At 40.6% G+C, this 23,056-nt stretch overlaps 1 protein-coding gene across 3 annotated transcripts in view; it reads right to left on the bottom strand.

Moving 5' to 3' along the window:
- MFSD6 (major facilitator superfamily domain containing 6) overlaps positions 1-5,786 on the bottom strand; it is a 70,877-nt gene extending 65,091 nt beyond the window's left edge. Inside the window, exon 1 of one of the 3 annotated variants that reach the window (XM_061432623.1) lies at positions 5,563-5,786. The gene's annotated coding sequence lies outside the window, so the exon portion shown is untranslated. The remainder of the gene's footprint in view (positions 1-5,562) is intronic. The other 2 variants (XM_061432642.1, XM_061432632.1) reach the window with 2 other exon arrangements.
- Positions 5,787-23,056: the final 17,270 nt, after the last annotated feature.

Genomic DNA, 23,056 nt, shown 5'->3' on the forward strand with positions numbered 1-23,056 from the left:
CAAGAACAATAAATTACAATTCATTCCTCAGAGTCCCTCAAAGGCTCACAGGTTGGCCATATGAGGTTTATCTGCAAGTAAGAGGGTATGTGTTTAAGTGGGGGTTGCTGCTAACAACAGAATTAATGGAAAGTCTGGACCCCAACGCAGAAGGCTCAGTCCCCTTCCCCTCTCCACCTAGCTAGCCAATCAACTAGAGGATATCCCTCTGGAGAGGATAAAACGGAGTTCTTGAGTCATAGAGGACCAGTAACAGCTGAGATTACGGCACCATACTGAAAAGAGGGGGCCGCTGAGTGAACATACACATCCGAGATTCAAGCCCTGGCCTGGACCCCAAGCCCTATCCCATTTGCCACACTAGGTTCTCAGAGGCTGGAAGGGTCTTCCCTGGAGAATTTGACCAACCCAAGAGAAATGACCTCTCAATCATGATATTGAAACCTCCCCAACTAAACTATCCAACCAAATCACTCCACACAGGAGCTCAGGGTCTTAACAAGCCCTGTCACTAAATGTGAGCAGTCACCAAGAATTCTAAGACATTTAACAAATGGCTCTTACAGGAAAGAGGGAATCAAAACAGACAGGAAAAAAAATCAATATGGAGAAAACAGAAGTTCTATGAGGAGGAAAATAGTTCTTAAATATAACATTAATATTTTCATAAATAAGATACATACATGCTACAAACATGCTTGAAACAAATAAAAAAAAAATAGAAAGTTGAAGAACAGAAATAATAGAAAGTCTCAGCAGTGTAAGAAATATATATATAAAGAAAAACAAAATGGAAATGTTAGAACTGGAAAATACAATAACCAAAACACAAAAACTCTATGGATGGACTCAACAGCAGAATGGAGGAGAGGGAAGAATCAGTGAACTGCAAGTATAATAGAAATTATACAATCTTAACAACAGAAAAAAAATAGATTGAAAAAAAATTAACAGGGCTTCAAAGACCTGTGGGACTATAACAAAAGATTGAACATTAATGACATCAGAGTCCTTAAAGGAGAAGAGAAAAAGAGCAGCGCTGAAGTATTCAGAGAAACAAAGGCTGAAAACATCTCAAAAGTGGCAAGAGACATGAACCTACAGATTTAAGAAGCTGAATGAACTCTGAACAAGTGAAACCCACACCAAGACACAACATAGTCAAACTGTAAAAACCAAACACACAAAAAATCTTGAGGGCAGAGACAGAAATCACAACTTACCAACAGGGGAAAAACCATTCAAATGATAGAATGTTTGTTTCTTTAAAACCGGACCCAAGAAGAAATACAATATTTTTTAAATGCTGAAAGAGAAAAATTGTCAAGCAAGAATCCAGTATCCAGAAAAAAAGACAGTCCAAAACCCAGGAAACTATGGACCAGTATCCCTTATGAACACAGACATGAAAATCCTTAACAAAATATTAGAAAATTTAGCAAGAAGAATTGTGCATTATGACCCTGTGGGATTTATTCCAAGGATGCAAGGCTGCTGCAGTACTTGAAATTCAATCCATATAATCCACCATATAAACAAGCAAAGGAAAAAAAAAGGTATCATGGTCCTAACAACTGATGCAGAAGAAGCGTGTGACGAAATTAAACACTCATTCCTGAAAAGTCTCAAAAAATTGGAATAAAAGGGATCTTCTTCAACTCAATAAAGATCTCCTACAAAACCCCACAGGTAGCATTACTTTTAATGGTGGAAGACTGAATGCTTTTTCTCTAAGATAGGGAAGAAGGGAAGATGTTCTCATCACTCTTAGGCAACGTCGTGGTGGAAGTTCTAGCCAGTGCAATACAGGGAAAAACAGGAAACAAAAAGTATATAGATCAAAAAGGAAGAAACTGTCTCTGTTTACAGTGGCATGATTGTCCATGCAGGAAATCCCAAGAAATATAAAAAGCTTCTAGAAAGAAGAAATATTTCAGTATAAATTAACAAAACATATACAGGACTATAAGCTGAAAAACTACAAAATGCCAGTAAAAGAAAGAAATCTGAAGAAATGGAGAGCTATATCATGTTCATGGGCTGCAACACTCAACACAGTAAAGACTTCAATTATTCTCAAATTTATATACAAGTTTAACACAGTCCCTATCAAAATCTCAGGAAGGCTTTCTGGGAATTTGGGTGAGATCACTCTAAAATTTGTCTGAACAGGAAAAGGAATTAGAATAGCTAAAGCTGGTGTCTCAGACGGTAAAGAGTCTGCCTGCAGTGCGGGAGACCCGGGTTCGACTCCTGGGTCAGGAAGATCCCCTGGAGAAGGAAATGGCAATCCACTCCAGCACTCTTGACTGGAAAATGCCATGGACGGAGGAGCCTGATAGGCTACAATCCATGGGGTCGCAAAGAGTCGGACACGACTGAGCGACTTCACTTCACTTTAAAGCAACATTGAAAAAGATTTATCACCTGAAGTGAAGTCGCTCAGTCGTATCTGACTCTTTGGGACCCCATGGACTGTAGCCTGCCAGGCTCCTCCGTCCCTGGGATTCTCCAGGCAGGAATACTGGAGTGGGTTGCCATTTCCTTTTCCAGGAGATCTTCCCGACCCAGGGATCGAACCCAGGTCTCCCGTATTGCAGGCAGATGCTTTTACCATCTGAGCCACCAGGGAAGCAACATTGAAAAAGATTTATCACCTAGCCACATACTAATCAGGCTGTGTGATGCTGGCAGAAGAACAGACACATAGATGAGTGGGACAGAGCAGAGAGCCCGAGAATAAATCTATGCAAACATGTCCAAGTGATATCTGACAAAGATGCAAAAACAATTTGGTGAGAGAAAGATGATGACCTTTTCAACAAACAGTGCTGGTGCAATTAGACATCAGTAGGCAAAAAATAAACGGCTCATACGTTATATGAACACTCACTCAAAACACATCATGGATTTGAATGAAAAACTATAAAACTTTTAGGGGAAAAAGACCCCTAGATTCTAGTGCTAGGCAAACAGTTCTTAGACTTAATACCAACAGCATGACTCATAAAAGGAAAAATTGATAAATTAGACGTTATCAAAATTAAAAACTTTTGGCCGAAACCAACACAATATTGTAAAGCAGTTATTCTCCAATTAAAAATAAATTGATTTTTTAAAAATTAAAAACTTTTGCTCTGGGAAAGACTCTATTAAAAGAATGAAAAGAGGACTTTTCCTGGTGGCCCAGTGGTAAAGAATCTGCCTTCCAGTGCCGGAAAAGTGGTTTCAATCCCTGGTCCAGGAAGATTCCATATGCTGAGGGGCAGCTAAGCCCATACACCACACGAAGACTCATCACAGCCAAAAAAGACAAGACAAGACAAGCTGTAGACTGGGAGAAAATATTTGCAAGCCACATATTCAACAAAGGGCTAGTAGTATCTAGAATATGTAAAGAATTCTCAAAACTCAACAGAAAATATACCAAACAATCCAATTAAAAAACAGACAAGACATGAAGAGACATTTCATCAAAGAGAATATATAGGATATACAGATGCAAATAAACTTGTGAAAAAATGTTCATTGTCACTAACCATTAGGACATAACTTAAAAACATGATATACCACTACGTATCTATAAGAATGGATAAAATAAAAAATAGTAACAACACCAAATTCTAACATCAATAAAGAGAAATTAGATCATTCATACATTGCTGTTAGGGATGTTAAATGGTACAACCACTCTGCAAAGCAGTTTGGCAATTTCTTATAAATTTAAACAGTGACTAGTGACCCAGCAATTTCACTTTTGGGCATTTATCCCAGAAAAGTGAAAGCTTATTTTCACACAAACACCTGTTCACAAATAAAGCGGCTTTATTTGTAATAGCCAAAACCTGGAAACAGCTTAGGTGTCCATTGCGGATGAATAGTTAAACAAACTGTGGCACCTCAATACCACTGAAAACTGTTCAGCAATAAAAGGGAATAAATGACTGACACAGTAACCTGAATAAATCTCCAGAGAATTAAAAAGAGAGAAAAAAGCCAATCTCAAAAGATGATGTACTCCATGATTCCATTCACAGACCATCCTAGGAGTAACAGAAGTACTGGTGTGGAGAACACAAGAGAGACTGCCGGGGCTCACCAGGAGTGGTGTGGGAGGGGGAGGAGGTGGCTGCAAAAGTGTGACAGGAGGGCTCTGGTGCCCTGAAAGTGCTCTGCATCTCGACTGTATCAATGTCAGCTATTCTAATGGTTTTGCAAGATGTTACCACTGGGGAAAAGTGGGTACTGGATCAATGGGCTCTCTCTGTATTATTTCCTATAATTGCATATGAATCTACAATTATCTCAGAATAAAACAGGTTAATTTTAAAAACTCAAGATAGCAGTTACCCTGGGGTGAGGTAGTAGCTAGAAGAAGGTCTGGGGTCCTGATAATTGTTTTCTTTTTTAATCTGGATCTTTTATTAAATGGAAGTGTTCACTTTGTAAGAAGTCAGTGAACTATATTATTTTTCAACAGAAAATTAACTTGGGGGGGGTGGGGTGGGAAGGGGGTTCAAGAGGGAGGGGATATATATACACACATACACACACATATACTCAAGGCTAATTCACATTTTTGTATGGCAGAACCAGCACAACATTGTAAAGCAATTATCCTCCAATTAAAAATAAAATTAAAAAAATAAAGTGAAGCACAGAAACAAAAATGAACTTAAAGACTTGAAATATAAAAAGAAAAGAGATGAAAGTACAAGAGAAAAGACAATTATAGGATCACCCAGAAAGACAGGTATCTAAAAAACTGCAACTCTGAGACAAAACAGAGAAAATGAAGAGATGGGAATTCTTTAGTTCAAGAAAATTTCTCAGAACTGAAACATATGAGCTGTCTGAAATGACCATGGAGTACTTGACATAGTGGATAAAGCAGACCCAAGCCAAAGCACATGAGCAAGCTCTCAGAACTTGAGAACAACCGGATAGTCCTACAAACTCTTAGAGGATAAAATGTGTCACATACTAAGGACCAGGAACCAGAATGGCTTCAGGAGTCCCAGCAATAACCCTGGAAGCTATTCCCAACCAAATTATCACTCAAGTTTATAGGGGGAAAAAGACACTTTACATACGCAATTTCTCAAAAAACAAATGCACCTCTCGTATATCCTTTCTTAGGTTGAGCACCGCCAAAACAAGGGAATAAAACAAGAGAGAGTAAGACACGGAATTTAGAAAGTAAGAGAACTAACACAGGAGAGAGGCAAAGGAAAGATGGTGTGCTGGTGACTAGAGGTCCTAGGCTGGCGCAAAGGGCAGGTGTCACTGGGGCAGGTCTGTAGGCACCAAGCAGATGCTTTGTCAGCAAAGTGACATCGCCAGGATACCAGTACCTCTGAATGTCCTAAGGTTAGACCATTGCTGAGAGTTTAGGGATTAATTACTGGTAAGTGTAGAGAAAAGTAAATAAAACCCTATAAGAAAACAAAAAGTTGCATAGGAAAAGACAAATAATCATACTTCGCTATTCATACATGTCTCAGCTACATGGTCACAGTAATGTAAGCAGTGAGTAGTAAACTATTCAAAATTGCCACGTACCTATATGAAGAAAACAGGGAAATGAGAAGGCTGAATGCGCATGGAGAGCCGAGGCAGGATGGACACTTAGCTCTGTATCTTCCACTGTGGGAAAACAATAGATAATGCCCTCATTTAAAAACCACGAACTCAGAATACCAGCTTTTTATTTCAAAACACACTGGTAAATATCAGAATAATCACCTTAAAAGCAGAAAGTGAAAGTGAAGCTGTTCAGTCATGTCCGGCTTTTAGCAACCCCATGGACAGCAGCCTACCAGGCTCCTCCGCCCATGGGATTTTCCAGGCAAGAGTACTGGAGTGGGGTGCCTTTGCCTTCTCCCCTTAAAAGCAGAAAATGTATTAATATTTGCCTCTGAGAGAAGAAATGAGGCAAGATGGTGTAAAAAGTCTAATTAAAAAAAAAAAAAAAAGCCTTGCAAACTTGCTCAGTTTTTTAAAAAAGCTTTGTATATACATAACTCATTTTAAAAATAAAAATCAAAGCTAAAAAATAATTATGCAGTTGTAAGAGCTATGTTTTTTTGAAAGATAACAATCAAAAGCAGTTACTAGTATCCTTCCATCACAGACTAAAAAGAGTTTTCAGATTTGTACAGATCAAATTCTAACTGCACGAATTCTAGCCAGGTGGCCTTTATTTAATTATTCTCCATAAATCAACTGCTGATTCTATAACAAGTGGGTCAGAGAAGGACACAAAGTTGCCTTTAAAAAGCGTAATTTCTAAATTGTTCAAGGGATGATGAAGAACTAATGCCCAAATAGTAATTCAAAGTTGCAAAATATCTTACATTAGGAGGTTGATTTAAACCTTGATGAGTGGCTTTCCCCTAAACCATTCTTTCCTCTCCATCAAATTCAAATGATTTTTGATTATCATAAGGTTATGAAAGGTTTCTCTTGGTACTTGAGTCCAGGTGTTAAGTAGTTCTCAGAGTATCAACCAATGCAAAGTAGTGAAGAAAATGTTCATGTAATATGACATTCAGTACCTGTTATATGAATGTCACATTCAGTAACTTTTTTATATGAACTTCAAATCTAAAAATACAAACAAAAACTTTTTGTTTCAACTCAGGATATTAGTGTTTAGACACTAAAATTTTCAGGTCATCCTTAGATACTGAAGAAAAGGAACTGAGATAATCCACATTGTGAATACAGAAACAAAATAAAGTATAACTATAGCCATCTGTAGACTGGTTCCAAACTGGTTCCAAATTGGGAAAGGAGTAGGTCAAGGCTGTATATTGTCACCCTGCTTATTTAACTTATATGCAGAGTACATCATGAGAAATGCTGGGCTGGATGAAGCACAAGCTGGAATCAAGATTGCCGGGAGAAATATCAATAACCTCAGATATGCAGATGACACCACCCTTATGGCAGAAAGTGAAGAAGAACTAAAGAGCCTCTTGATGAAAGTGAAAGAGGAGAGTGAAAAAGTTGGCTTAAAACTCAAGATTCAGGAAACTAAGATCACGGCATCTGGTCCCATCACTTCATGGCAAACAGATGGGGGAACAATGGAAACAGTGAGAGACTTTATTTTCTTGGGCTCCAAAATCACTTCAGGTGGTGACTGCAGCCATGAAATGAAAAGACGCTTGCTACTTGGAAGGAAACTTATGACCAACAGCATATTAAAAAGCAGAGATATTACTTTGCCAACAAAGGTTCATCTAGTCAAAGCTATGGTTTTTCCAGTAGTCATGTATGCATTTGAGAGTTGGACTATAAAGAAAGCTGAGCCCTGAAGTGATGCTTTTGAACTGTGGTGTTGGAGAAGACTCTTGAGAGTCCCTTGGACTGCAAGGAGTCCATCCTAAAGTCCAACCAGTCCATCCTAAAGAATATCAGTCCTGAATATTCCTTGGAAGGACTGATGATGAAGCTGAAACTCCAATACTTTGGCCACCTGATGCAAAGAACTGACTAATTGGAAAAGACCCTGATGCTGGGAAAGATTGAAGGTGGGAGGAGAAGGGGACGACAGAGGATGAGCTGGTTGGATGGTATCACCAACTCAATGGACATGAGTTTGAGTAAGCCCGGGAGTTGGTGATGGACAGGGAGGCCTGGCATGCTGCAGTCCATGGGGTAGCAAAGAGTTGGACAAGACTGAGCATCTGAACCTAACTGATAGCCATCTGTGTAATTAAAAGATCAGGAACAAAAAAGAAACAAATGAACTCCACCAAAACCTCTGTGTTTTAATAAAATTAAAACGGGTCCCAAAGCAGGACATGCTTTGGCTGACTTAGATTACATTTAATTTGCCATAAGGATCAACAGAATAAGTATAGGGAATAGTAAGAATATTTATATGTTGGATGAAGTACTTACTCTGTTTGCAAACCTAGGAGAGATTTTGTTTATTTACAGTCCATCAACTTGAACCCATTAAGCTAATATTTTGTTTTAAACTTCTGAATCTTAAAGATTTTTTAAAACAAACTTTTAAAAAGAGAGAAGACATTTTAAATTATAAGCAGAAACAAATCTATGAACTTCTCTGGAAAATCTTTATTATAGGTTTGCAGTTAATCCTACTTGGAACATTTTAAATTATAAGCAGAAACGAATCGATGAACTTCTCTGGAAAATCTTTATATAGGTTTGCTGCTGCTGCTGCTAAGTCACTTCAGTCGTGTCCGACTCTGTGTGACCCCATAGACGGCAGCCCACCAGGCCCCGCAGTCCCTGGGGTTCTCTAGGCAAGAACACTGGAGTGGGTTCCCATTTCCTTCTCCAGTGCATGAAAGTGAAAAGTGAAAGTGAAGTTGCTCAGTCGTGTCCGACTCTTAGCGACCCCATGGACTGCAGCCTACCAGGCTCCTCCATCCATGGGATTTTCCAGGCAAGAGTATTGGAGTTGGGTGCCATTGCCTTCTCCGATAGGTTTGCAGTTAATCCTACTTGGATGAAGAGGGCAGGGGGCCTTTTGTTTTTCAGAAAATCAGAAAAATTTTCTCACCTGGCACTCTCTAATGATCGTAATCAACATCATTACTGTGAAAACCTGGAAAGGCATTCAACTAGTATCTACACCAAGTCATTAAAAAATAGCAGGTATTTCTGAATTATTGATGAGAGGTGATGAAATCATTCTTGTTAAAATTGATAGCTTTCTTCATTAAATATTTAAATTCAAACTGCTAAAATATATATTGAGTTACCCACAAGTAGATGAGTATGGAAGCAGATTCAACTTTTGAAGAAAAAAATCTTAAACCTGAATATATTACTTGGAACAACAAATGCCTAAGGTCAGATCTACCAACACACTATGATGATGTGTGCTTTACTGTAGCAGTGACATAACCATCGGTGACAGAGAGGAAACAACCCTTGGCTTACCCAGAAGGGAGACATTCCCTCCTGGCAACATTGCTCTCTTAACGCACTGCTGCCCAGAGATCAGAACTGAGGCTGCAGGTGGGGAAGAGCTACCCTGTCAGCTCTTATGGGCCACTCACTAGGCTTCTGAGCAACTCAGATCATAGAGCAGAACTTTAACTATGGCTGCAATTTATTCCCAACACAGACATGGAAAAACCGCTGTAAATGAGCCTTAAGTGAAGTGGCTCAGTCGTGTCCGACTCCTTACGACCCCATGGACTGCAGCCCACCAGGCTCTTCCGTCCATGGAATTTTCCAGGCAAGAGTACTGGAGTGTGGAGAAGGCAATGGCACCCCACTCCAGTACTCCTGCCTGGAAAATCCCATGGACGGAGGAGCCTGGTGGGCTGCAGTCCATGGGGTCGCTAGAGTCAGACACGACTGAGCAACGTCACTTTCACTTTTCACTTTCATGCATTGAAGAAGGAAATGGCAACCCATTCCAGTGTTCTTGCCTGGAGAATCCCAGGGACGGGTGGGCTGTCTCTGGGGTCGCACAGAGTCGGACACGACTGAAGCGACTTAGCAGCAGCAGTTAGCAGTACTGGAGTGGGTTGCCATTTCCTTCTCCAGGGCATCTTCTCAACCCAGGGATCGAACCCAGGCCTCCCACACTGCAGGCAGACGCTTTTACTGTCTGAGCCACCAGGGAGCCTTAGCATCCTGGTATTCACACAGTGCACTGTGAACCGTTCAGTTCAACCCCCAGTGTTTTCCAGAATAGAGTTTTCCTTAAAGGCACAGCACTCAATGTCAATTCCAACAGACCTTTTTTTCAATAAGGACTGCTTTAGCATCTGCTACACACTGAGCCAATGTCATGAAAAAGAAATATAAGGTCGGTTTTATAACAGTCCCACATGCTGCAGGGCCACTAAGGTACGCAAAGGTGAATGCCTGTTGTGGAATCTGCCTTTTCCTCTGCGAGCATTTTGACATGACTCCTTTATGGCTGCATGAAATTGTGAAAGAACCGAAGCAGTTCTAGTCTTGTCAACCCTGTCTGATTCTCCAGGGTCCAACTGGAGCCCTGCAGGTACTCAGTGCTACCCACAGACTCCGCACAACCCTTCCCAGAACCCAGAACCTGCCATTTCTTGTTATTCATGGTGGACCTTTCCCAAGCTTGTAGCAAAACGCGTCTGCTAGGGGACAAACTGATCCAAGTGGTGGTTAATTCATAGCCTGCGGCTGCCCACTTTAGACAATGCTTTTGTATTTTAATAGGAGCTTAGTGGGCTATATTATTCTCACTATTATTACTAAATAAAACACAACACTTAAACAGCACTTGCTGTGGACTTAAAATGGACTAACTCATTATTCCTCACAACAGTTCTCTGGGGCAATATGATTACTTTCCCCATGTTTCAGATGAGGAAATTGAGAAAGAAAGAAGGTAAACAATTACCCCAAGGGAATAAGTGGCAGATCTGGGATTCAAATTGTGAAGTCTCTTCTCTTAGCAGCCACTGCCTCTTGACACGCAGGGCAGCTACTAGACAGGGAGCCAAAGACCTGGTCTTGGGTCTCAAAGACTTCATAGTTAAAAGGTGAGCCCAAAGCACAAGGAAGGTTTAAATGACAAGTCAGAAGAATAACAGAAGCCACAGAACACTGCAAAATCAAAAAATGTTACTGACAACAGGCGTGCTTCCGGAGTTCAGAGAAGAGAGCCCAGATTCCAGATGGGAGCTGTCAAGAGGATGAAGGACTTAACCTGACCCTTGACAGATGTGCAGGGTTAGGCTTTAGGCAAAGAGGATGAGAAAACTACTCTGGGATGAGGGAAAGAAAAGACAGCAAGACTTCCTTACAAGGTTAACCCTGGGGCTGATGAGGCGAGCAGACAGTAATAGCTTACAGGAGGCCTCAAGTAGTAAGCTATGGGATGAATGGACAGAATACAAAATACTACATTAGGGACTGATAATGAAGATAAAAGGCTTCCCTGGTGGCTCAGTGGTAAAGAATCCGCCTGCCAATGCAGAAGATGCGGGTTTGCTCCCTGGGTTGGCAAGACCCCTGGAAAAGGAAATGGCAACCCACTCCAGTATTCTCAGGAAATCCTAAGGACAGGGAGGAGCCTGGTAGGTTATACTCCACGGGATCGCAAAGGAATTGGACACAATTTAGTGACTAAACAACAGCAATGAAGACATTCTTTTTTTTAACCCCACAAATATAAATCTAGCATCAACTATTAGATGGGATGCATGCTTGGTGAGCAACAATTCAAACAGTGAAGAACCTGCTGCCCTGCTATTGAATCCAGTGGTGAGCCAAGGGCAGGGGCAAGTGCGGGCAACACAGGAGTCTCTGGGGTGGGTCTTAACAGAGTGGGAGTCTTAAAGGATGAGTAAGAGACACCCACAGAGGAGGCGCAGGGGAGGGGCTGAGCACGATGCCAAGGCGTTCCTGAGTGGGAAGTGAGACGGGCAGAGACTGAGAGCCTCCCTCTGCTACCGTCAAGCTCTGTAGCTTTGGGAAGGCTTCCAGCTTCTCCAAGTCTTATTCTTCCTCATCTACAACATGTGGAATACATGGATATTTTTCCATTAGGGTAGCCGTGAGGATGAAAAAAAAGATGATGCCTGTTGAACTCTTAGCACGGCGCCCAATCTGTAAGAATGTATGCATGTTATTTATTTTGAGCATAATGGAGAGCCACGAAAGAGAAGAGGAGGGCAGAATGACCACATCTGTATTTTGCAATGATCGTCAGAGGTTCAGTATGGAAAGCAGATCGGCAGCATTCTGCTACTGCAACCTCTACTAAGGATTTCCTAACATTTGATCTTTTCTTGTACTGTGGCTCAATGGTAAAAAACCTGCCAGCCAATGCAGGAGATGTGGGTTTGACCCCTGAGTCATGAAGATCCCCCAACTCCGGTATTCTCACCTGGGAAATCCCATGGACAGAGGAGCCTGGTGGGCTACAGTTTATGGGGTCACAAAGAGTCAGACATGATTAAGCGACTAAACAACAACAACTGCACTTAACACTAATTGCAAATACTAATATCCTGTGATGGAACCATTGTAGCAGAACTTTATGAATCTAATGCGATCTTTTACAATGTCTGGAAATCAAATAAACTGGCAGTATTTTCCTGACTCCTTCCTCAACTTCTGGAGGTTGCTCTCACACCTGAGCTGTTGCATGATTTAGGGGTGATTTTACTGCTATTTTAATAGATATTTCCTGTGTGCCCCAACTAGATCATAAACACCTTGAGGGAAGAATTCAGGACTTAGTATATTGCCCTTTACTCTTACTGCTAAGTCGCTTCAGTCGTGTCCGACTCTGTGCAACCCCATAGATGGCAGCCCACCAGGCTCCCCCGTCCCTGGGATTCTCCAGGCAAGAACACTGGAGTGGGTTGCCACTGCCTTCTCCAATGCATGAAAGTGAAAAGTGAAAGGGAAGTTGCTCCGTTGTCTCCAACTCTTAGCGACCCCATGGACTGCAGCCTATCAGGCTTCTCCATCCATGGGATTTTCCAGGCAAGAGTACTGGAGTGGGGTGCCATTGCTTTCCCCACCTTTACTCTTAAGCTCTCAATAAATATTGGTTATCTTTTACAAACACCTGATGGCAAGATTCTAAAGGTTTTACTAAGGCTTAAAATGGCAGACATTTATTTTAGGAAGTGCAGAGAGAAGTCCCAGTTGCTCTCTTGGCTTTGACATAGCAGTGCCTCTTTCAGCCTCCCTTTCCTCAGTATAAAATGGAGACTGAAAACACAAACCCAAGTCAACTAACTCTCAGAGGGATTCTAGGGCTTAAATGAAATAATGTATGAAAAAGCAATTTTTCTAACTCAAAAGCAACATAGGAAAATTCGGTGGTGGTGGCTGTGATCTTATTCCAGGGTATGATATTTCATTACAACTCTGGGTCTTATTTTGCCATTACTCCAAAAGCATTCTTCCCGAGTGTTCTCGTGGTAATCTCTGGCACCACCCTTGAACCCCGGCACCCAGCTAGTATTTTATCCATCATTGCTCATGAATTTACATCCATAACCATTCCCATGACTACAGCCTAGCTGCAGAGTGGGGAGGAGGTGCCCAGGCTCATTAGAGGATACATTGTTGGATTATGAACTAGAATAATTAAGTAAACCAGGCAAGAAATAACTACCCATTTAAAATACAGCCCCCTTAGGAACATTTTAATTATATTTGTAACATAGTAAATGTGAAAGAAAGGAGATGAAACTATCTCTAACATATTTTCCTTCACTTGCTAAGATGGTGAAAAGAACAAATTATTTTCATCTCAAGAAGAGGAGAGGCAGAATAGACTTTAACCTTAAATAAGGTTTTAGTGATTAAAGCCAAGTGGATTTTCACTTCTACTTTGTGAAAGACACACTTAAATATCAATTTTAAAAACTGTAATTTAGATTCTCAGACGTTATCAGCTATCATAGAAACAGATTTCTATTAATTCCTTTAAGGCTTTTGGTTAAATATTGTGTCAAGAGGTTACAGTATAAATTTGAAGCAAGGCCCAGAACCTCATTTCCTTCTCTCTCTCAAATAAACCTCCTGTCTTAAAACAAGCCCAGTGTGAGGTACAAGCAATGGTTCATAGTATAGCATGGAAAAAAAGTGTTTAAAATTTTTTTTATTATCTTGTGAATTTATCCAAACCAAAAAAATCCAATCAGATCAGATCAGATCAGTCGCTCAGTCGTGTCCAACTCTTTGCGACCCCATGAATCGCAGCATCTGTCATCCCCTTCTCCTCTTGCCCCCAATCCCTCCCAGTATAAGAGTCTTTTCCAATTAGTCAACTCTTCACATGAGGTGGCCAAAGTACTGGAGTTTCAGCTTTAGCATCATTCCTTCCAAAGAAATCCCAGGGCTGATCTCCTTCAGAATGGACTGCTTGGATCTCCTTGCAGTCCAAGGGACTCTCAAGAGTCTTCTCCAACACCACAGTTCAAAAGCATCAATTCTTTGGTGCTCAGCCTTCTTCACAGTCCAACTCTCACAGCCATATATGACAACTGGAAAAACCATAGCCTTGACTAGATGGACTTTTGTCGGCAAAGTAATGTCTCTGCTTTTGAATATGTTATCTAGGTTGGTCATAACTTTCCTCCCAAGGAGTAAGCGTCTTTTAATTTCATGGCTGCAGTCACCATCTGTAGTGATTTTGGAGCCCAGAAAAATAAAGTCTGACACTGTTTCCACTGTTTCCCCATCTATTTCCCATGAAGTGATGGGACCGGATGTCATGATCTTCATTTTCTGAATGTTGAGCTTTAAGCCAACTTTTTCACTCTCCACTTTCACTTTCATCAAAAGGCTTTTGAGTTCCTCTTCACTTTCTGCCATAAGGGTGGTGTCATCTGTATATCTGAGGTTATTGATATTTCTCCTGGCAATCTTGATTCCAGCTTGTGTTTCTTCCAGTCCAGCATTTCTCATGATGTACTCTGCATATAAGTTAAATAAACAGGGTGACAATATACAGCCTTGACAAACTCCTTTTCCTATTTGGAACCAGTCTGTTGTTCCATGTCCAGTTCCAACTGTTGCTTCCTGACCTGCATACAAATTTCTCAAGAGGCAGATCAGGTGGTCTGGTATTCCCATCTCTTTCAGAATTTTCCACAAAGTGTTCAAAATAGGAAGTGAAATTTACTGGACATGCTGTTAGTGACGCCCTGCATTATTTGTCAAGAAGAGAAACAATATAAGGATTTAAGGGGGTCACAGGTTTGTAAAAATTAGAATCAGTGCAGAGTCATCTCTCTCTAAACCAAGATCAATAGCCAGATGCATCAATGAAACTGTTTAGAATAACCAAGCTCCTGAATAGGCTGGGTTTCCAATATTCACTGAACTTCCATAGCTGAAGCTTAGAAACCTTTTCCCCACTGAAATAATATTACAAATAGTGGTGGAACTCAGATGATGGAACCAACAGTGCTAAAAGTTACAACGTGCATAACTTTTCAGTTCAGTCGCTCAGTCGTGTCCGACTCTTTGTGACCCCATGAATCGCAGCACGCCAGGCCTCCCTGTCCATCACCAACTCCCAGAGTTCACCAAGACTCACATCCATCGAGTCAGTGATGCCATCCAGCCATCTCATCCTCTGTCGTCCCCTTCTCCTCCTGCCCCCAATCCCTCCCAGCATCAGAGTCTTTTCCAACAAGGGGAAATTCTTTCTTAATACTTTTCAACCTGTAATGTAAGCAACATGTCATGAAAGACAAGCCCACTCAGAGGTTCCCCATCCACTCTCCTCCATCCAGGAGCCACGGAAGTGGGCATGGAGCCACCAGCCACTTGCTTCCTCCAGGGCAACAGTTCTATGAAACTGTGGCGTTCCTGCCAGTGATCTTAGAAACCACTGAATAAATGCGTCATACATACATGTTCTACTCATTTTCAAATGTATGTTGATGCTACCATCATATTATCTTCTTCTCTAATAAATGTTTATGCAATTCCGATTAGCTTTCTGACATTATGCGGTTTCTCAGACAGGGGCCCCTACAAGGGCAATTAGCGTCAAGTCGGAGCCCGAGAACCATGGTGTCTGCAAACACCTTGGAGGTAATAGAACAGGTACTGCATTAGAAGAGGAGAGGAAAAGGAAAGTATGAAACCTGGTCAACACGAGCACAAGCCCAGTTATAGTGGGAGCCTCGATTATCAAATTATTTACTATTTTAATGATTGTAAACACAATCTTTGTTTCTTTGCCAAGAAGTTAACACAGAAAAATCTTACCTTTTTGTTTCTCTTTTCTTATTTTTTCAAAGCATAAAACAAAGAATTTTTAAAAGGTTGATAATGAAAGTTGAATTATTTAGAGTCTTCTCTGTAAAGTACCACTGTATACTTCAGAAGCAATTTATACAGAATATATATGATTATAAAAGGAATTTCAATTCTATTAAAATGCTTTTTGACTTTTAAAAGGTTTTTTATTTTTAAACCTATGTGAATGCTTGTTTTATATACACACACATTCATTTTTTTTTTCAAATCTGTTCAGAAAAGGACTGACCTGAGCAAATACAATTATTATAGGACTATGAGTCTAAAATCTAGAAATACAGGAAATACTAAATACTAGAAACATAAGAAAATTAGACTGTGGAAAAATAAGAATTATACTGAGAAATAAAGAGACAACTCCAGGTATTAGTTCTATAACACTGGGTTAGGACATCAGCACATGTGTCCATTGTGTAAAATAATGCTATATTTATAACGGGTGCTTGATAAATGCTTATTCAATAAAAGACTGGCTTAGTCAAGAAAAGACTTACTTGGCTATTCTGGCATTATTAGTCACTGAGAAAGTTATGAGGCTTAAAGAGTGTACAGTCTATACATAAGACATGGCATTCTAAACAAAAATTTATAGTTGCTTCTTTCTCAAACATGTCTTTTATGAGTTTACAATCTAGATCAAAATACAGATCTCACAGTTTAAAATACATTCTTCCATAGACATGTAGCTACCACCAATGACTTTTCCTTATACCCTCTACACTATAGTTTAAAACAAAATTTTATATACTAAGCACATTCCAGCATATGTAATCTAATTTGTCCTGCTTTTTATGCTGTTAGGACTCTGTTGAATTCAGAGCTACCAAGTGCTATCAGTTTCTTTCAGATTTATTACCTAGCCCATTAAATAAGGCACTTCAATAAACATACCATACTAATACTTTTGAAAATGAAAATATTCAATGCTGGTAAAGATAAATATTAATAGGCACTCTCATTAACTGAGAGTAGAAGAAAAGTCTTTCTAGAAGGCAAGGATTTAAGTGTATGGATGTTTATCATAATGATGAGAACTGAAACAAAGTCAGTGATCAGCAATGGAAGCAGTTGAATTATGTATCTGAACATAAGAGAAAAAAAAGAAACTTATACCCACAGGATGGAAAACTGAACTTAACAGAACTTAAAATTAATAGATAAATGTTCATGAAAAAAAAAAGCATTAAGTGGAGAAAAAGCAAGACACAAACCTGTATGTAAGAGTTTACATTTGTAAATTTTGTCCTTTATACAAAATATACTTTAGAAAAAGATTTGAAAATAATATCAAAATGTCACTCTAAAAGTAAAATTAGGAGTTACTTTAATTTTTTTTCTTTTAGTTTACTGAATTTTTTTTCCCAACAAGTATCACTTTGAAAATACATATTTAAAAGGAATCATTTGAAATACAAAGCATCTGAGTGATAACTGGGACACCTTTGATCCTGCAGTCCCGGAAAGGTCACTGGGACTTGCTCAATTGAAGTCTGCCTATCACTGTGTGGGATCCTGCAGGAACAACTGAAAGGGCCAGTTATAAGAGCTTTGAGATGCTCTTAAAAGATAAAACATCTTCAAAATAGGGGAACCTCATTTATAGGAAATAAAAGGTAAATGGATATCATTTTTACACTTTTGAAACTCTTTTATTCAAACTCTCTCATAAAGGTGAGTTTGGGTTCTATCTGTTCATTAAACACAATTTCCCAGGAATCATTTTCAAACAGAAGAAGGCACACCACAATAGCTACAGAAGCTGGGCTATGCTGGATTGGATCAGTGCATTTCTGTAAAAGTCATAGAGAGTTAGTGTGTCACTTTGTATGGTTCTGCTTTAAGTGTTTAGTGTGGGGGCTTTGGGCTTGGCTCTGCTGTGAAAGGCCTTGGTTACCTTGGGCCAAGGGTATTCTACCTTAACCTTGTCCCTAAAAATGCCCAGAGCAGTTATAAGAATTGAGCATGTGGCTCACAGGGATGCAGTCCTCCTCCTCTGGGAGTCCTGAGCTCTGCTGGCCCCGTCTCCAATCTTCACTCCATGGTGGCCATGTGGGAAGTGGGGTAGGAGCACCTGCCCCACTCTACGGAACCACTTGGGGCTAGGATGCCAGCCTAGGCTTTTTGCTCACTTTCACTGGACACAATTCATCCATAAATCAGACTTGTTGAGACAACACCAGTTCCTCTTTCCAGTTCTTCTTTTATCCCCCGCAAAGCCACACCAGAGCTCTCTCGGCCACCGCTGATTCACGGCGTCCCATCTCTTTCTCTCCCCCAAGTTCCACTCTTGGTCTCAGATCAAAACATTTCCTCATTCACAGTTGAGAAAAGAGTCATTCAGACTTGGACTTCCCTGTTTTCTGCACATTCTCTGAATCTGTCTCCCCTACTCAAACACAGGCCAGGACAAATGTCAGAAAAGATGTCTCAGCCCTGCTTTCCTCAATCTTCTTTTATATCTCTGGAATATGGTTTTTCTAAGAGCCTAGTATTCTTCCTATCTTTGCCCCCATCCTTTCCTATTCTTAATATTCAGCGGGACCACCAGGTTCCATGGTAATACAGGCCAGTCATTCACATTTCCAAACCTTAACATCTCTTCAATGTAACGGACAAAGGGATAAAGGCAGATGAAAGCTACTTTCACTTTTTTCTTTTTTTCTTGCCAGGCCTCAAGGCATGTGGCATCCTAGTTCCTGACCAGGAACAGAACCTGCACCCACTACAGCAGAAGCACATGGTCATAACCACTGGACCTCCCGCGAAGTCATGAAAGCTACTTTTATTACACAACATTTGGGATATTTTTTTGTTGGTGCTGAGGTAGGGGAGTGTATGTGTGTCTGTTCACCTATGCTATTTAAAGCCACAGACTAGCAACCAGAGTTGCAATAGCTATAGCATAATATAGACATATATTAATATACAGGTTCACAGCTTAGGTGTTCCACATTTTTTATTTGGTTTGGTTTAGTTTTCTATTTGGGCTGAGGGCCCATAAATCATTACCTTAGCAAATGACTCTCACAGTTTTCAAAAGTGCCCAGCCAACTAACTTAAATGATACCATTATACAAAGTAGCAAATAAGTATCTTATAAATACAAAGAAGGAAAACCAGCTACAAAGCAAATGTTACTGAAACCCAACAATAGGGCTAAGTACTGGATAACATGTCATTCAGGATTTAGGACAATAAATCAAGCTGACACGGGCCTTCTCACCCTCCAAAATGCCAGTAAAGTATAATAATGGCCACAGACAGCTACTGTTGGGTAATTAACTGTGGAAGAATCATATCCAAGTGGAATGTTCTGGATGGAGACATTAGGATGTTTTCTTTGCCCCATGCAGAATTCACAGCAGATATATATGTCTGCATTTCCCAAGAATCCAAAATGCTGTGTCCTGGAAAATAACACATTCATTTTGCTCTGGGGAAAAGGTTTTACCCAAACTGGCTTTACACTAGGGTAGGATTTTGCACTTAATTTGTGGGTTTAAAGAGGACCTACTGAGCAACAAAGTTTCCTAAATCAAAAGACTGAGACTTCCCTCAGACCAAAACAGAATTAGAACCCTACACGAAATGTTGGATGTCACCTAAAATTGTCAGAATATCTCTTATGCAAAATAATTTTACAGTTACCCTTTTCTCAGGATTGCCTATTACATTTACAATGAACCAATCTTATTCACTTTTCCTTCATGTAAAAAACACAAGGAAGAACGTGTTTCCTTGATTCTGAAAACCGTGAATGCATTTGATTCTGGATTTCTAAGTCTGAGCAGGGAAATGTATTAATTTTTAAGAATTCTAAGCAGTGTTTTTTATTAGTATTATATAAAACTAAGCCAAATTGTGGGATTGTATATATACCCATCAGACAAGATTATCTATATATACACATATGTATGTTTCTAAACTATATGTGTATGGATATATATATATGTATGCATCAGATTAACTTGATAATAGCTTCCTGCTCGTGAAATTATGTTACTAAAAATAATTACACCTGTGAAGTCATTTCATAGACATGACACAGCAGGTAAATTTATATCTCCTACTCCTAACTTCTGGGCTTCCCAAGTGGCTCAGTGGTAAAGAATTTGCTTGCCAAGGGAGGAGACACAAATTTGATCCCTGGGTTGAGAAGATCCCCTGGAGGAGGAAATGGCAACCCACTCCAGTATGCTTGCTGGGGAAATCCCATGGACAGAGGAGCCTAGCAGGCTATAGTCCACTGGGTTGCAGAGTCAGACACGACTGAGCGCACAATGCACGCACTCCTACCTTCCACATAAAGACCAATTATGCTTCCACAGATAGCCACCACTAGCAAGAGCAGGAAGAAATCCTTACCACCCTCTCCAGCAGATAGCCTGGGGTGGGTGTGGGCTTCCCTGGTGGCTCAGTGGTAAAGAATCTACCTGCCAATGCAGGAGACATGGGTCTGATCCCTGGTCCAGGAAGATCCCACATGCCACAGAGCAACTAAGCCCACGAGCCACAACTACTGAGCCTGTGCTCTAGAGCCTGGGAACTGCCTCTGGGGCCTGCGTACCCTAGAGCCCTGCTCCCCACGAAGAGAAGCTGCTGCGGGGAGAAGCCTGTGCACTGCAACTAGACAGCAGCCCTCGCTCGCTGCAACTAGAGAAAACTGCAAGCAGCAAAGACCCAGCACAGCCAAAAAATAAATAAAATTTTTAAAAATTGGGGTGTGTGTACCAAAGCATTCTTATTATGGAGGAAAATCGGGCATACTATAGAATATGCTATAGGTATTATTAGAAAAGATAAAACTTAGTCATCCAAGATTCATCACCCTTTGCTCCCTTACCTGCAAATTCCAGAATACCACCTTCCTCTTTGACATCCTGAGTCCCATGTTTCACTCCTCTAATATTACAGAGTTTAGGCACATTCACTTTTTTCCTTATTTTCTGTTATTAAGTGAATCAATTCTACTCTTTTTATTTCTCTATTTAGTTTATATAATAAAAGAACAAGTGCCTGTTGCAAAAAAAAAAAAAAAATGTTTAGTAAGCCCAAAATAACTTTATAAGGTAAAAAGGAAAAGTGCCCTCCTCTCTTTATCATCTGAACCCACTTCCTTCAGGAAGCCACCTGAAGAGACAAGGTATATGTGTGCTTGTATGCAGGTCTGTATATAAAGATCTTCTGCAGTTTCCTTTTTTCACTTACCATATCATGATTTTTTTCCTAAGATAATGTGCCAAAGCAGTTAACAGACACATTTACATGTAGTGCACTTCCTTTCCCTACAATGAGACTGCTAAATCAAGATTTACTGAATAGCAAAAGAAGTAAAACAAAAAACCTCTCGGTCTAATACTAACATATCTGGTTATGATCATTTTTACACTTGCCTTCAACATACAAATGGTGAAAAGAAACAGGTGAATGTGCATGCATAAATACATATGCACTATAAGTATGTAGATTATCTTACACAGATAAATGTTAACATAGTAATGTATGTATATTGAAATGAAATTAATTTTCAAAGGCAAGAAGCAAAGGAAGGCACCCATGTAAGTGGTGAGGCTTCTGGGTCTTGAATAGGGAGGACACCGTGTGGAAACTTCCTGGGCTTTGGAGGCAGAGACACAGGGTCAAATTTAACCCCACCTCCTACAGATTTTGTGGTTTTTGTATGTCTCTTAACCATTTGAGCTTCCTTTTCATCATCTGTAAAATGGGAAAAGATTTATCTTACAGAGTTTTAGAATTTAAGTGTTTAAGATGGTGCCTTGAACATTCTAAGTGCTCAAAAAGTGCCTTATTACCGTTAATAATCCAGAAACTATATATTCTAGACCTGGTGACCTGATACCTCATATCACCAAATACCTGCAAACCCTGCTATTTTGTTTATCTTTGTGTTTTGGTTTGGCTTCATGTTTTTATATTAATTTTATTCATACAGACACAGAAAATGTCTTAGAAATAAATTACTGTAAACATGCCTAGTAGCTGTAATGCATTATCGAAATATGATCCTTTCTCCTCCTAGTCCCCCAGGGTATCTTGCTCTGGGCTCAGTAGCAATTTCCAAGCCTCCTCCTTAAAGCAATCCTAAGTTTTGCTTACAACTTGTGACAAACGCAAGTCATCTGAGTACCACAAAATCACTGAAAATACCTCTCATGTCTGCTGATGCCCAGCAGCTTCAAGTGTCAAAAGCTGACCTTTCCAGTGAAGCTGCCTCCTGGCCTCCCCTTTCACTTGCCAAGGCCATCAATGATGCACACGTACACCTGTGGCAGACCAGTGGCCACGTCTCAGGGAAAGAAATGCCCTGCAGACACCAGGGGCCTGCTTTTATCACCTCCTTGGTCAACCGGACATCCACCACACCTTTTGCATTCATTTACTTTTGAAGAGGTTAGACTTCCACAAAATCCTAAACTTCTAGAACAATTAGAGAGAAGCTTGTCCACTATACTGTTCAACCATCTCCTTTGACAGGTGAGAAAACGGAGGCTCAAGATGTGACCCGTCTGACGACATACAAATAATCTAGACACCAGTTGGGATTAAAACCTCAGCTCTCTAAGGTTCATTCCTATTACTGACAGGTATGGTTTTATCTGTTCCAGTAGCTCTGTCAAATGTTTACTGAATATTTTCGGATGAAAGGAAACCTTCTTGGTTGCGAGTGTGTGGGAGAGGAGAAACCACACCGTGTCCTGGCCTTAAGGGTAATCAATCCACCTGCCTCTTCACGTGGGGGTGGATAAATGAAGGGGAAAGTTGCATCTGGGATTTTTCACCATCCTACTTAAATTTGTAGGGGGCTGTGTAGAAGATAAACTGGACCCCAAAGGCCTAGAAACCCCTACTGTTACCTCAAAATGGCTCTAGGGACACGTTAGGCCAAGTTGAAGTAAAAAGAAGCACAGAGGTGGTGTATTTCTTCTAGGATGGTAGTAGGCAAGGGAAAGAGGGCTTTTGGGGGTTTTTTCCCCCTATTTGTTCACCTGGGGGAAGCAGACGCTGTCAATTTCCTCCTCTAGCCACACAAGCGTCTATGTATCTGTTCGTTGGCTGCGTGCTGGTTTTCGCCAACGATGTTTATGGCAAGGGCGCGAGTGGGGCTGGGCCAAAAAGGGCCTGGACACTGGGGCCCAACCTCACCCCGCACCCCGGCTGCTGCCGGCGCCGGGCGAGGGCTCCCTTGGGCAGCGCCTTTGTTTTCCTGACTCCAGTTACGTTTGCGGAAGTGCTGCCCGCGCCGGGGTGCCGGCTATAG

The sequence above is a fragment of the Bos javanicus genome, chromosome 2, assembly GCF_032452875.1.
Source record: "Bos javanicus breed banteng chromosome 2, ARS-OSU_banteng_1.0, whole genome shotgun sequence".
Lineage (NCBI taxonomy): Eukaryota > Metazoa > Chordata > Mammalia > Artiodactyla > Bovidae > Bos > Bos javanicus.